Raw genomic sequence first — 12,371 nt, forward strand, 5'->3', positions numbered from 1 at the left:
CCAATCGCCGTCTTCCTGATGGCTTCCCTGACCCCCCTCCCTCTGATTGCCAGCCTCCCCAAACCCCAGCTTCCGATCACCAAACTCCCCTCCCAGGCCAGCCCTGATCGCCACCCCTCCATGGCTAGCCCCGAACCCTCCTGCCTCCCAATGGCCAGCTGCAATTGCCCCCTCGCTCCCTCCTCCACCAATCTCAAATGCAGAGTGTGCAGCAGTTCTCGCCCCCCCCACCATCACCACTGTTCAGCCTTCCCCCCCTCTGGCCCACCCTTCTCAAGTCCCCGTCCCTTCAAGGTGGCACTGCCCAAGGACCTCACCCCTGTCCCCGATCCCCCAGGGGGGCCTCAATGTCCTCTGTACCCACCAGCGAGATCATCATGCCTGGTTCCCATTGGTGGGGACCAGCTTTAATCCCCACTAGTAGGAACTTCTCCCGGCTGGGTGGGAAACATTAGCGAGCCTGGACGATACTGGGGATGGTGGGACTAATGTATGAGGAGAGATTGACTAGGTTAGGATTGTTATCGCTGGAACAAATGAGGGGGATCTCATAGACTTATAAAATTCCAACAGGACTAGACAGGGTAGACGCAGGAAGGATGTTCCCGATGGTGGGGGAGTCCAGAACCAGGGGTCACAATCTGAGGACTCGGGGTAGACCATTTAGGACGGAGGTGAGGAGACATTTCTTCACCCAAAGAGTGGCGAGTCTGTGGAATTCATTACCACAGGAAGTAGTTGATGCCAAAACATTGAATTTATTCAAGAGGCGGCTGGATATAGCACTTGGGGCGAATGGGATCAAAGGTTATGGGGAAAAAGCATGATTAGGCTACTGAATTGAATGATCGGCCGTGATCATAATGAATGGCGGAGGTTTGAAGGGCCAGATGGCCTCCTCCTGCTCCTATCTTCTATGTTTCTATGTTTCTATACCATCCCGGGCTCGCTAATAAGATTCAAATTTGAATTTAAATATTGTAATCTGCCTCGCGCTGTTTCCTGGTGTGAGTCTGATTACACTATAAAAAATGGCCCAGGAAAGTTGCAACCAGCATCCCGCTACAGGCTCCGCGCTGACATTTCCTGGCTTGAGCAGCACAATGGGCCGGGAAAATCGCAGCCATCATTTTTAAACAATGACCCCTTAGTTTGAAGTTCTCCGACAAGAGGAATCATCCTCTTCACATCCACCCAATCAGGTCCCTGCAGGATCCTAAATGTTTCAATAAAGTTTCAGTTTTATACTTTTAAACTTCAGTGGATACAGACCTAGCCTGACCAACATTTCCTCATAAACACAACCCATTCTTTCCAGGTATTAATCTCGTAAACCTTCTCTGAGCTGCTTCCAACACATCTACACCATTCCTTCAATAGGGTGACCAATACTGTACACAGTACTCTAGATGCGATCTCTCTACCAAAGTATAACCTCCCTACCCTTGTGTGGTGAACCATCGTTGGTTCACCACTGGGGTTTGTTACCATGTTACTGTTGGGCTAGGGTGTTATTACTGTGGGGGTTGTACTATGTTGTTGGGTTAGGGTGTTTACCTGTTATGAGAGTTATCGTGGCACATTCCAGTGGGGTCCCGCCTCCGGTGGCAGGGTATAAGACCCCCTGCTCCGGCAGGACCCCTTCAGTCTGAACTGGTGTATTCGTGTTAGTAGTTCCCTTGTTACTTTATTAAAGCCTTCAATACCGAAGCCTTGATTCCATGTGCTTATTGACGCGCATCAATTTAATAAAGTAAACAGAAAACTCACAACTGTGCAACAAGAAAAAAAAACAGAGAGTATGGAACAGATCCTAAAACCGGATCGTCTGACACTGGACCCACGTGCGGTCGGTGCAGCTAACACATTCGACCATTGGTGGAAGTGCTTTGAGGACTACCTGGCAGCCTCGGTAGCTATCACTACGGACAGTGATAGACTCCAGGTCCTCCACGCGAGGGTAAGCGACACAATTTACCTAGCCATTCGTGCAGCTCCCACTTACCAGGGTGCCGTCGAGCTCCTAAAGAATAGGTACATTATGCCACCCAACGAGATACATGCTCGTTACCTCCTCACCACACGACGTCGGCAGTCGGGCGAAACCATAGAGGATTATGCCAATGAGCTCCTGCAGCTTGCCAGGGGTTGCGACTGTAAGGACGTCTCCGCCGAGCAGTATATGTACGACCTCGCCCGAGACGCGTTCGTAGCAGGGGTAGGGTCCTCGTACATCAGGCTTAAATTGCTAGAAAAGGGGAAACTCAACTTGACCCAGGCAAAGGGGATGGCCGTGAGGTTGGAGGCGGCGTCGAAGAGCTTGGCGCTGTACCCCGAGGACCACGTGCAGTCAACGTGGTTGGAGCAAGCTCTGCTCCCTCCTCGCCCCGCGAACCCACGCTCCCAGACCGATTCGACGACGGCGGGAGCTCCAGGTGGCCAGCGATGCTATTTTTGTGGAGGGGCCAAGCATCCACGGCAACAGTGTCCGGCAAGAACGGCAATCTGCAGCCAGTGCGGTAAAAAAGGCCACTACGGCAAAGTCTGCAGGTCCAAACCTAAAAACGGCAGTGCAGCTTGTAACCCTCCAGAACGGAGACCATCTCTTTCGGCGTCGCAGTACCCACGAGGTCCGACCACGTGCGATCTCAGGACGGCGCCATCGTGGCAGACAGAGGAGGAGGAAGACCACCAGGAGTCGCTGCGCTTGGCGCCCTCGCCCACGTGCGATCCATGGGGGCGGCCATCATGGTCCACGACGACTAGGAGCGACCAGCAGGGGTCCTCAGCATCCACATCGGCAGCATGCAGCAGCGACCAGCAGGGGTCCTCAGCATCCACATCGGCAGCATGCAGTGACGCCCAGGGGCCAACGGTGGCGTCGATCTCTCTGGATCAGACCAGGCATTACAGACTGGAACATTCTATGATGGAGGTAAAGGTTAGTGGCAGAACTGTGAATTGTCTGTTTGACAGTGGGAGCACCGAAAGTTTCATACACCCTGAAACTGCTAAAAGGTGTGGACTCCGGGTTCTCCCTGCCAAACAGACAATTTCCATGGCATCACAGTCCCGGTCTGTACCGATCCAAGGACGATGTATGGTAACTCTTGAGGTACAGGGCACAGTTTACGAGCAATACAGGCTCCTTGTGCTACCTCACCTTTGCGCGCCAATTCTCCTCGGACTAAACTTTATGGCCCACATGAGGAGTGTGATCCTACAGTACGGTGGGCCACTCCCTTCACTGGCAGTAGGGAATCAGCCGCAGCCTCCAAATTGCCCAAAGCGCCCCGCGTGCAATTTATCCACCCTGAAGATCACGACACCATCCCTTTTTAAAAATCTGGTACCTGGCTGCAAGCCCATCACTACTAAAAGTAGGCATTACAGCGCTGAGGACTGGATCTTTATTAGATCTGAGGTTCAGCGGCTCCTCAAGGAAGGGATCATACAGGCCAGTGCTAGTCCGTGGAGAGCGCAGGTCGTGGTAGTCAAAAGCGGGAACAAACCTCGGATGGTCATCGACTATAGTCAGACCATTAATAGATACACGCAGCTGGATGCGTATCCTCTCCCGCGCATTTCTGATATGGTCAATCAGATTGCGCAGTACCGAGTGTTTTCTACCATAGACCTTAAGTCCGCCTACCATCAACTCCCCATCCGCCCAGAGGACCGACAATATACGGCTTTTGAGGCGGATGGTCGTCTATACCAATTCCTCAGGGTTCCATTTGGTGTCACCAATGGGGTCTCGGTCTTCCAGCGTGCTATGGACCGAATGGTGGACCAGAACGGGTTGCGGGCTACCTTCCCGTACCTGGATAACGTCACCATCTGCGGCCATGACCAGCAGGACCACGACACGAATCTCCAACACTTTCTGCGCACTGCATCTCGCCTGAATCTGACCTATAACAGGGAGAAGTGCGTATTCCGTACGCGTAGGTTAGCCATCCTCGGATACGTGGTGGAAAACGGGGTCATTGGCCCTGATCCAGACCGTATGCGCCCACTCACTGAACTTCCCTTGCCCGCTAGCACGAAGGCACTGAGGAGATGCCTCGGGTTCTTTTCATATTATGCACAGTGGGTCCCCAACTACGCGGACAAAGCTCGTCCGCTCATTAAGTCCACGACCTTCCCACTTACGCCGGAGGCCCAATTGGCCTTCAAGGTTTTGAAGAGCGACATCTCGAAAGCCACGATGCACGCGGTGGATGAATCCATCCCTTTCCAGGTGGAGAGTGATGCATCTGACTTCGCCCTAGCCGCCACACTAAACCAGGCAGGCAGGCCCGTCGTGTTCTTTTCCCGCACCCTTCAAGGCCCAGAAATTTGGCACTCAGCGGTGGAAAAGGAGGCTCAGGCCATTGTGGAGGCAGTCAGACACTGGCGCCATTACCTGGCAGGTAAGCGGTTCACCCTGATTACGGATCAACGATCCGTGGCGTTTATGTTCAGTAACACGCAGAGGGGCAAGATCAAGAACGATAAGATCTTGCGGTGGAGAATTGAGCTCTCCACCTATAATTACGATATTATGTATCGTCCAGGGAAGCTCAATGAGCCCTCGGATGCCCTCTCGCGCGGAACATGCGCCATCATGCAGGAGGACCGCTTGAAGGCTCTCCACAATGATCTGTGTCATCCTGGAGTCACCAGACTCTACCACTTCATCAAAGCCCGCAACCTGCCCTACTCGGTGGAGGATGTCAGGTCAGTAACTAGAAGCTGTCGGATTTGCGCAGAATGCAAACCACACTTTTATCGACCAGACCGGGCACAATTGGTCAAGGCCACTCGCCCTTTTGAGAGGCTGAGTGTGGATTTTAAGGGCCCCCTTCCCTCAACGGACCGGAATGTCTATTTTCTCAATATAATAGACGAGTATTCCCGGTTTCCGTTTGTTTTCCCCTGTGCGGACACGTCAACTGCCACCGTCATCAAGGTTTTCAGTGAACTTTTTACCCTGTTCGGGTACCCCTGCTACATTCATAGCGACAGGGGCTCGTTGTTCATGAGCAACGACTTGAGGCAATTCCTGCTCTCATTCGGGATTGCCTCTAGTAGAACCACGAGCTACAACCCTAGGGGTAACGGACAGGTGGAAAGGGAGAATGCTACAGTCTGGAAGGCTGTCCTACTGGCACTGAAATCCAGGGGCCTTCCAGTCTCCCGTTGGCAGGAGGTCCTTCCAAATGCGCTCCATGCTATCCGCTCCCTCCTGTGTACGGCAACCAATGCTACTCCCCACGAGAGGATGTTCTCATTCCCTCGGAAGTCGTCCTCGGGGACCTCATTGCCAGCCTGGTTGACGTACCCAGGACCCGTCCTTCTGCGGCGCCATGTGAGGGCTCGCAAGTCCGACCACTTGGTCGAACCGGTCCAACTCCTCCACGCCAACCCTCAGTATGCCTATGTGGCATATCCTGACGGGCGAGAGGACACTGTCTCCATTAGAGACCTGGCGCCCGCAGGGGACGTAGCAACCCCTGTCGCTCCTATTCCCCCAGTCACAAATCCACTACTCCTCATTACTTCCCCAGACGTGGCGCGGTCAGCACCGGGACCAGTGCATAACACTTTTACTCCCATGTACAGCTTGCCTGAGACTCGGAGATCGGCGCCACCATCATCATCACCACCACCACTACCACCAAACGTTCCAGGATCCCCTGCACCATCGCCACACCAGGGCCGGCCGGCCCGGGAGTCCTTGAGGGGACAGCCAGACGTTACTTTAAGAGCGCCACCACAAGCACCTGCTCCGTTTTCGCAACCGGTGTTAAAGAGATCGGCACCTGCTCCGGTTTCGCAACCGGTGTTGAGGAGATCGCAGCGTCGGTGCGGTCCTCCAGACCGTCTGGACTTGTGAATCCTGTGACTTTTCTGTTATTGTCTGTTATATGACCTGTTTTTCGTCCACCCCGCCACCTTTTGTTCTTAAAGGAGGGGTGAATGTGGTGAACCATCGTTGGTTCACCACTGGGGTTTGTTACCATGTTACTGTTGGGCTAGGGTGTTATTACTGTGGGGGTTGTACTATGTTGTTGGGTTAGGGTGTTTACCTGTTATGAGAGTTATCGTGGCACATTCCAGTGGGGTCCCGCCTCCGGTGGCAGGGTATAAGACCCCCTGCTCCGGCAGGACCCCTTCAGTCTGAACTGGTGTATTCGTGTTAGTAGTTCCCTTGTTACTTTATTAAAGCCTTCAATACCGAAGCCTTGATTCCATGTGCTTATTGATGCGCATCACCTTGCATTCAATTCCCTCTGCAATAAGCAAGAGCATTCTATTAGCATTCCGACAGTACTTGCTGTTCCTGCATCCTAACCTTTTGTGATTCAGGCACGAGGACACCCATATCTCTTTGCACCTCAGAGCTCTGTAATCTCTCACTATTTAGATAATATGCTTCTTTTTTATTCTTCCTGCCAAAATGGAAAATTTCACATGGGGCCCGATTTTATCATCAAGTTGCGCCCGTTTTCGGGCGTGAAAACTTTGTAAAGTCAGGCGTGAGGCGAGTAGTGCGATCCGCGCCCGCCTCCGCGCCCATTCCCCCTTTACCAATCACTGAAAATGGCCGCCGTCTGGACCGCGACTGAAACGAGCGTGACATCAATTTAAATGCATTTGCCTGCATTTAAATTGACTTAATGTGCTGGGCGCTCAAACTTACTGCCACTTCCCCTTTCACCACCGCATTTGCCCATCCAGATTCAGCACGATACAGACATGATCCACAAAGGTCCGATTCAGGCTTCTGAGGAGGTAGTTCAGAGCTTCCGGCAGTTCTCTGACTCAAATCGGTGGTGGGGAGAGAGGCGAGTCAGATTGGTCTCTGGTGGTTGGCGGGGGGGGGGGGGGGGGGGGGGCGGTGACGGTGGGGGTGGGAGGGGGGTGGGGAGGTGAATCAGATGGCTCTCTGGTGAGGGGGGCAGGGGGTCTGCTGCCACTCTGCGTGTGATCGGTGGGGGGAAGGGGGCAGGGGGCCGCGATCAGTCTGGGTAGCAGAGGGGTGGGGGGACAAAGGGGACAGTTATTTTGTGAGGGTGGGGCAATGTCTGTGGAGGCCACGGGAGAGACACTATCCGGACTGGGATCGATGGGGCAGGAGAGCGTTTTTCAAAATATTTTTACTGCGCATGCGCAGTTGGAGGTGCTGATCGGAGGAGCAGCGTTTTGGGCGCGATAATCCTCACCCACAGACTTGTGCAGCACAATTCAGAATCGCTGATATTTATTCAGGCAGAGTGCGTATGGGAGCGCCTGAGAACGGATCTAAAAGTCGGATCTGATACACTCCCAGATTCAGCACTTAGAATCAAAATGGTAAAATTGGGCCCATTTTCTCACATTGTACTCCATTTGCAAGATCGTTGCCCATTCACTTAATCTGTTTGTATCCATTTATAGCCTCTTTCTGCCCTCTTCAGAACTTACTTTCCTAACTATCCTTGTGTCAACGGGAAATTTAGCAACCATACCGTTGGTCCCTGCATCCAAATCATTTATATAAATTCTAAAAATCTGAGGCCCCAGCAGTGGCCCCTGTTGTACATCACTTGTTACATCTTGCCAACCAGAAAATGGCCTGTGTATGGACTCTCTGTGGAACTGGTGACATTGGGCAGAATTTTGAAGCTAGTCGTCGGCATAAAAGACGACGTGGGCCCAAAATCCCATGAGAGTTGTGAAGCAAAACTCTTGCTAGTGAGATCTCATTTCCCGATTTTCCCTGCTCTTATGATGTAATATGGTTTCCTCCCTTTCTGGGTGGGTATCTCATTTCAATGTATTTTAATAAATTTAAATATCATTAAAGGGCTTCCCAGACATTTGAGCCCCCTCCCTCACTGAATATTCATATCTCACTGACGTGATGTTTACCTCGGGCATAGAGAAACAGGAATCCATCGAGGGGAACCCACCAGAGGTACCAAGGTTAGTCTAGCCCTTGGGGGAGGAGCATATGCATGGACAGTGCCCTTGAATGCCCCCTGGCCCCCTGACACTGGCCCCTGACAATGCCAAACTGGCAGTGGCCAGATATTATCCCTGGGCAGTGCCAATCTGTGCCAGGGCTGGGCCCTCTGGGGAGTCTAATTGGGGGTTTTGCCTTATGTGTGATGGGTGGATGGGTGGGGGAGGGGGGAGGGGGGTGGGGGGAGGGCTTGTGTGGGTGGGCTTTCCCAGATGCCTGTGTAGTTGTGGGGGCCTGATGCTTGTGGGAGGGATGCCCCCAATGCCTGTGTGGTGAAGAGGGGGGTCGGGTGTCATCCTTGTGCTTGTGGAAGGAGTCCCATTCTGTGGGAGGAAGGGGTTGGCAGGGAGTTTATTTTTTTCTTTAAAGATGGCACCCCAATCACTATGGAATTGGTCTTGTCAGCTCTATTAGGCCCTGCCCTGCCAGAGTGACAGCAAAAAGCACATCCCCAGACTTCATTTGCACAGAGTGGACTAAAATCTGGAGGGAAAATTTGGCTGCGCAGCTGGAGAGAAGTGTGTCAGTTTTCTCGCCTCACTGTGCACTGAGGTGAAGTTTCCACCCATCTTATTTAACGTACCCATACACAATTTCATTGCGTATGTTTGTCCAGTCAGATTTTTAACAGGATTGAGCAGAAAATTATAATTTAAAAAAAAGAGACAGATCAAAGAAACGGAAAACTAAATGGTAATGATCCACAATCAAAATTATTTTCTTAAGAGCCTTTTTCTTTGTGTTCCTCAGGAAATTCTCTAATATAGCACCAGCATTAGCAGCTGTCACTACTGCAATTTGGGAAACACTGGAGCAGCACTTTGTTCTTCAAAGCTCACATTAAACTTAAACTGCAGTCATTAATCTTAAGTCTGCTGGTGGCTCAAGACTCGGCTGTCAATAGCCTTTGTGCCTCATTCGCATATTTCTGGCAACTTGCAGGCAGTTGTGCCTCTACTTTGGCTGGTAACCTTGTCGACAGTGATCCTCGGTTTAGTCCTCTGAGTGGGGGGAAGGGAACAGTTTGCCAGGATTTTAGGACGGTTATGGAACTGGAGTTTGCTGCTCATAGCTCCATGTGAATTTCAATTTCAAATGTTTACATTTTTGTTGCCAGCCACTGGGTTAGGCCACAGTAAACTTGAAACCTAGGTCAAGTATGTTGTCAGGCCAGTGCTGACGTACTTTACTGCAAGCTTCTCAAACAGGCAATAAAAACTGTCATTAACGTATTTTGGTTGCTAACCCTTTCTTGAGGTAGCCGGCTACCTTCAATTAAGAGGTGCCCATACTACAGGTGTAGATAATCTGCAGGACCAGACTCCAGAGATGTGTGGGTTAGGTGGATTGGCCGTGCTAAATTGTCCATTAGTGTAAGGGGGATTAGCAGGGTAAATAGATGGGGGTCACAGGGATAGGGCCTGGGTAGGATCGTTTTCGGCGCAGGCTCGATGGGTTGAATGGCCTCCTTCTGCACTGTAGGGACTCTATGATTCTATGACCTTATACACCTTAAACAGTGTTGGGGAGCCCTTTTCTTCCAATTTTCCTTCTGGAAGGCAGATGCAATGAGAACAGATGTTTCCCCCTCAATATTCCATGCTTTTTTCATAGAATCATAGAATCCCTACAGTGCAGAAGGAGGCCATTCGGCCTATCTAACCTGCACGAAAACAATCCCACCCAGGCCCTATCCCCATAACCCCACGTATTTACCCTGTTAATCTCCCTGACACAAAGGGACAATTTAGCATGGCCAATCCACCTAACCTGCACATGTTTGGACTGTGGAAGGAAACCAGAGCACTCAGAGAAAATCCACGTTGACACGGGGAAAATGAGCAAACTCCACACAGGCAGTCACCCAAGGCCGAAATTGTACCCGGGTCCCTGGCACTGTGAGGCCGCAGTGCTAACCACTGTGCCACCGTGCCATCCCAAAGCTGATAGTATTGCCAGCAGTAATTTAAAGCAACTTAGGAGAACCGTATGGGAACAGAACATGGTGGTCATGCTTAGTTTGCAATACATCACTGAACTACATAATCACAACAAAAACTTACATTTATAAAGTGCCTTTAACATAGCAAGATGACATGTTATCAAAGGAAATTTGACACCAAGTCCAATAAAGAGTTTTTTAGACAGATGGCTAAAAGCTTGATCAAAGAGGAAAGTTTTAACAAGTATCTTAAGGAAGGTGAGACGGATGAAGAGGTAGAGAGTTTAGGAAGAGAATTCTAGAGCTTAAGTCCCAGAAAGCTGAAAGAATGGTCACTAATGGTCGAGTTATTAAAATAGTGAGTGCAATATTCTGGGCACACCTTGAGGGGGAAAGAGAAATTAATTTGGCAGGAAACCAAAATTCAGTTTCCTGATAGTGAGATGAACCTTTCCAATTAAGTAATCAGAACTTTAAAGGCAGGTCAAGCTTCTTGTCAAACAGTGTTGGGGAGCCCTTCTACATGCGTTTGTATGTCATTCACGGCCATGAAAAGGCCAGCTTGGCTGATAGTATTGCCAGCAGTAATTTAAAGCAACTTAGGAGAACCGTATGGGAACAGAACATGGTGGTCATGCTTACAAGTTGACCACCTTAAAATCTGCCACCCAAAAATCAGAGCATTGACATTTACAAATGCATATAAGTGGCATGCACCTGGTGAGGTTGACTTCTTCTTGTGCTTTGGAGTGAGTAGTCATTTCTCTGGCCTTAGAATCACAGAATCATACAGTGCAGAAGAGGCCCTTCAGCCCATCAAGTCTGCACCATGCGAGAAACAACTGACTTCCCACCTAATCCCATTTACCAGCGCTTGGTCCATAGGCTTGAATATTATGATGTCAAGTGCTCATCCAGATATTTTTTAAAGCATGTGAGGCAACCCGCCTCCACCACCCTCCCAGGAAGTGCATTCCAGACTGTCACCACTCTCTGGGTAAAAAAGCTTTTCCTCACATTCCCCCCAAAACCTCCAGCCCATCACCTTGAACCCATGTTCCCTTGTGACTGACCCTTCAACTAAGGGGAACAGCTGCTCCTCATCTACTACTCCGTCCAGGCCCCTCATAATCTTGTACACCTCAATCAGGTCACCCCTCAGTCTTCTTTGCTCCGACGAAAACAACCCAAGTCCATCCAACCTCACTTCATAACTTAAATGTTCCATCCCATGCCTTCTTGGGGACTGCTCACAAATGCTATCCTTTTGATTGAGATTGGCTACCTGTGGGCCAAGATGCACAGGGGCTGGACAGGGAGGGAGGACCAGCCATGGAGTGTGAAAGGTTGTCTGGGGAAGGAAGCCAAACTCACCAGGGCATGTTAGGTGGGTGTCAGGGGAAGGAGACCAGATTTGTTTGGGGCTTGTTGGAAGTGTAAGACCGTCATGTATGCTTTGGTTCCATTGAAGGGTGTAAGTGGGCTCTCTGACAGTGAGCATCATAGAGAGATGGGTCAAAAGGGTGAGGTCAGTGAAGTCAAGATTTTGGTCCTTGGGGTTTGAATGAGGATACTTGGAGGCAGGAGATACTGTCACAGTCAGAGGGGGAAGTTGGATCATATATGGTGGAAGTGTCTCGAGGAGTGGGTGGAGGGGGCAGTGTTAGGGTAAGTTCAGGGTGCAGCTGACCTTAGAACTGGAGGGGTCAGAATCTAGAGGGGCATGGGCACATCAATGGTTATGGGCTTATTAGGGAGAATAGGAATGTCTACATAGATAATAATAGGGTCCTGGGTAACCAGAGGAGACTGAAAACTAACAGGAGGGAGAGGGATGACAAAGTGATGATTCCATAGGAGGATCAGGAGAACTTGATTGGTAACGGGGAGGGTAGAAGGTGTTTGAAAAACTGGCAAAACTCACACACACCATGTTAAAGCTCTCATTTTCGTTTCAGTTCGTAAAACCTGTCAAGCACTCGATGCGAGAGGAGTCCCTTTCCGACTGGAAGGAGTTAATGCTTCTCTCCTGGGTCGAGTAAAGAAGTTATTATTAGTTCATCCCACAGAGAACCAGGGTCAGCTGAGTTTTCCTCTTGAGATTCCAACACACAATAAACCAGCATTGATCCATGATCAATGGATCACATTTCAGTGGGAACACATCCAGGTTGGGAGCTGCCAAATATTGTTTGCCGATTGTCATCTGCTGCTGTCAGAGGAAAGGGGGATTGTGAGGGTGTGGGGGGGGGGGCGGGGGGTGGGGGGGGGGGGGGGGGGCGGATTCTCTCAAAAATATTCTGAGTGTTAAATTCATGTGAAAGCTGGATTAACTCTGGTTGTTTCTTCAGCAGGATTTTCAGAATGAATCTCCCACACTCTGAGCACTGCAGAGTGCCCTGGCCAGATTCACACTATAAATCAAGGGGTTGGGTC

The sequence above is a fragment of the Mustelus asterias genome, chromosome 16, assembly GCF_964213995.1.
Source record: "Mustelus asterias chromosome 16, sMusAst1.hap1.1, whole genome shotgun sequence".
Taxonomy (NCBI): domain Eukaryota; kingdom Metazoa; phylum Chordata; class Chondrichthyes; order Carcharhiniformes; family Triakidae; genus Mustelus; species Mustelus asterias.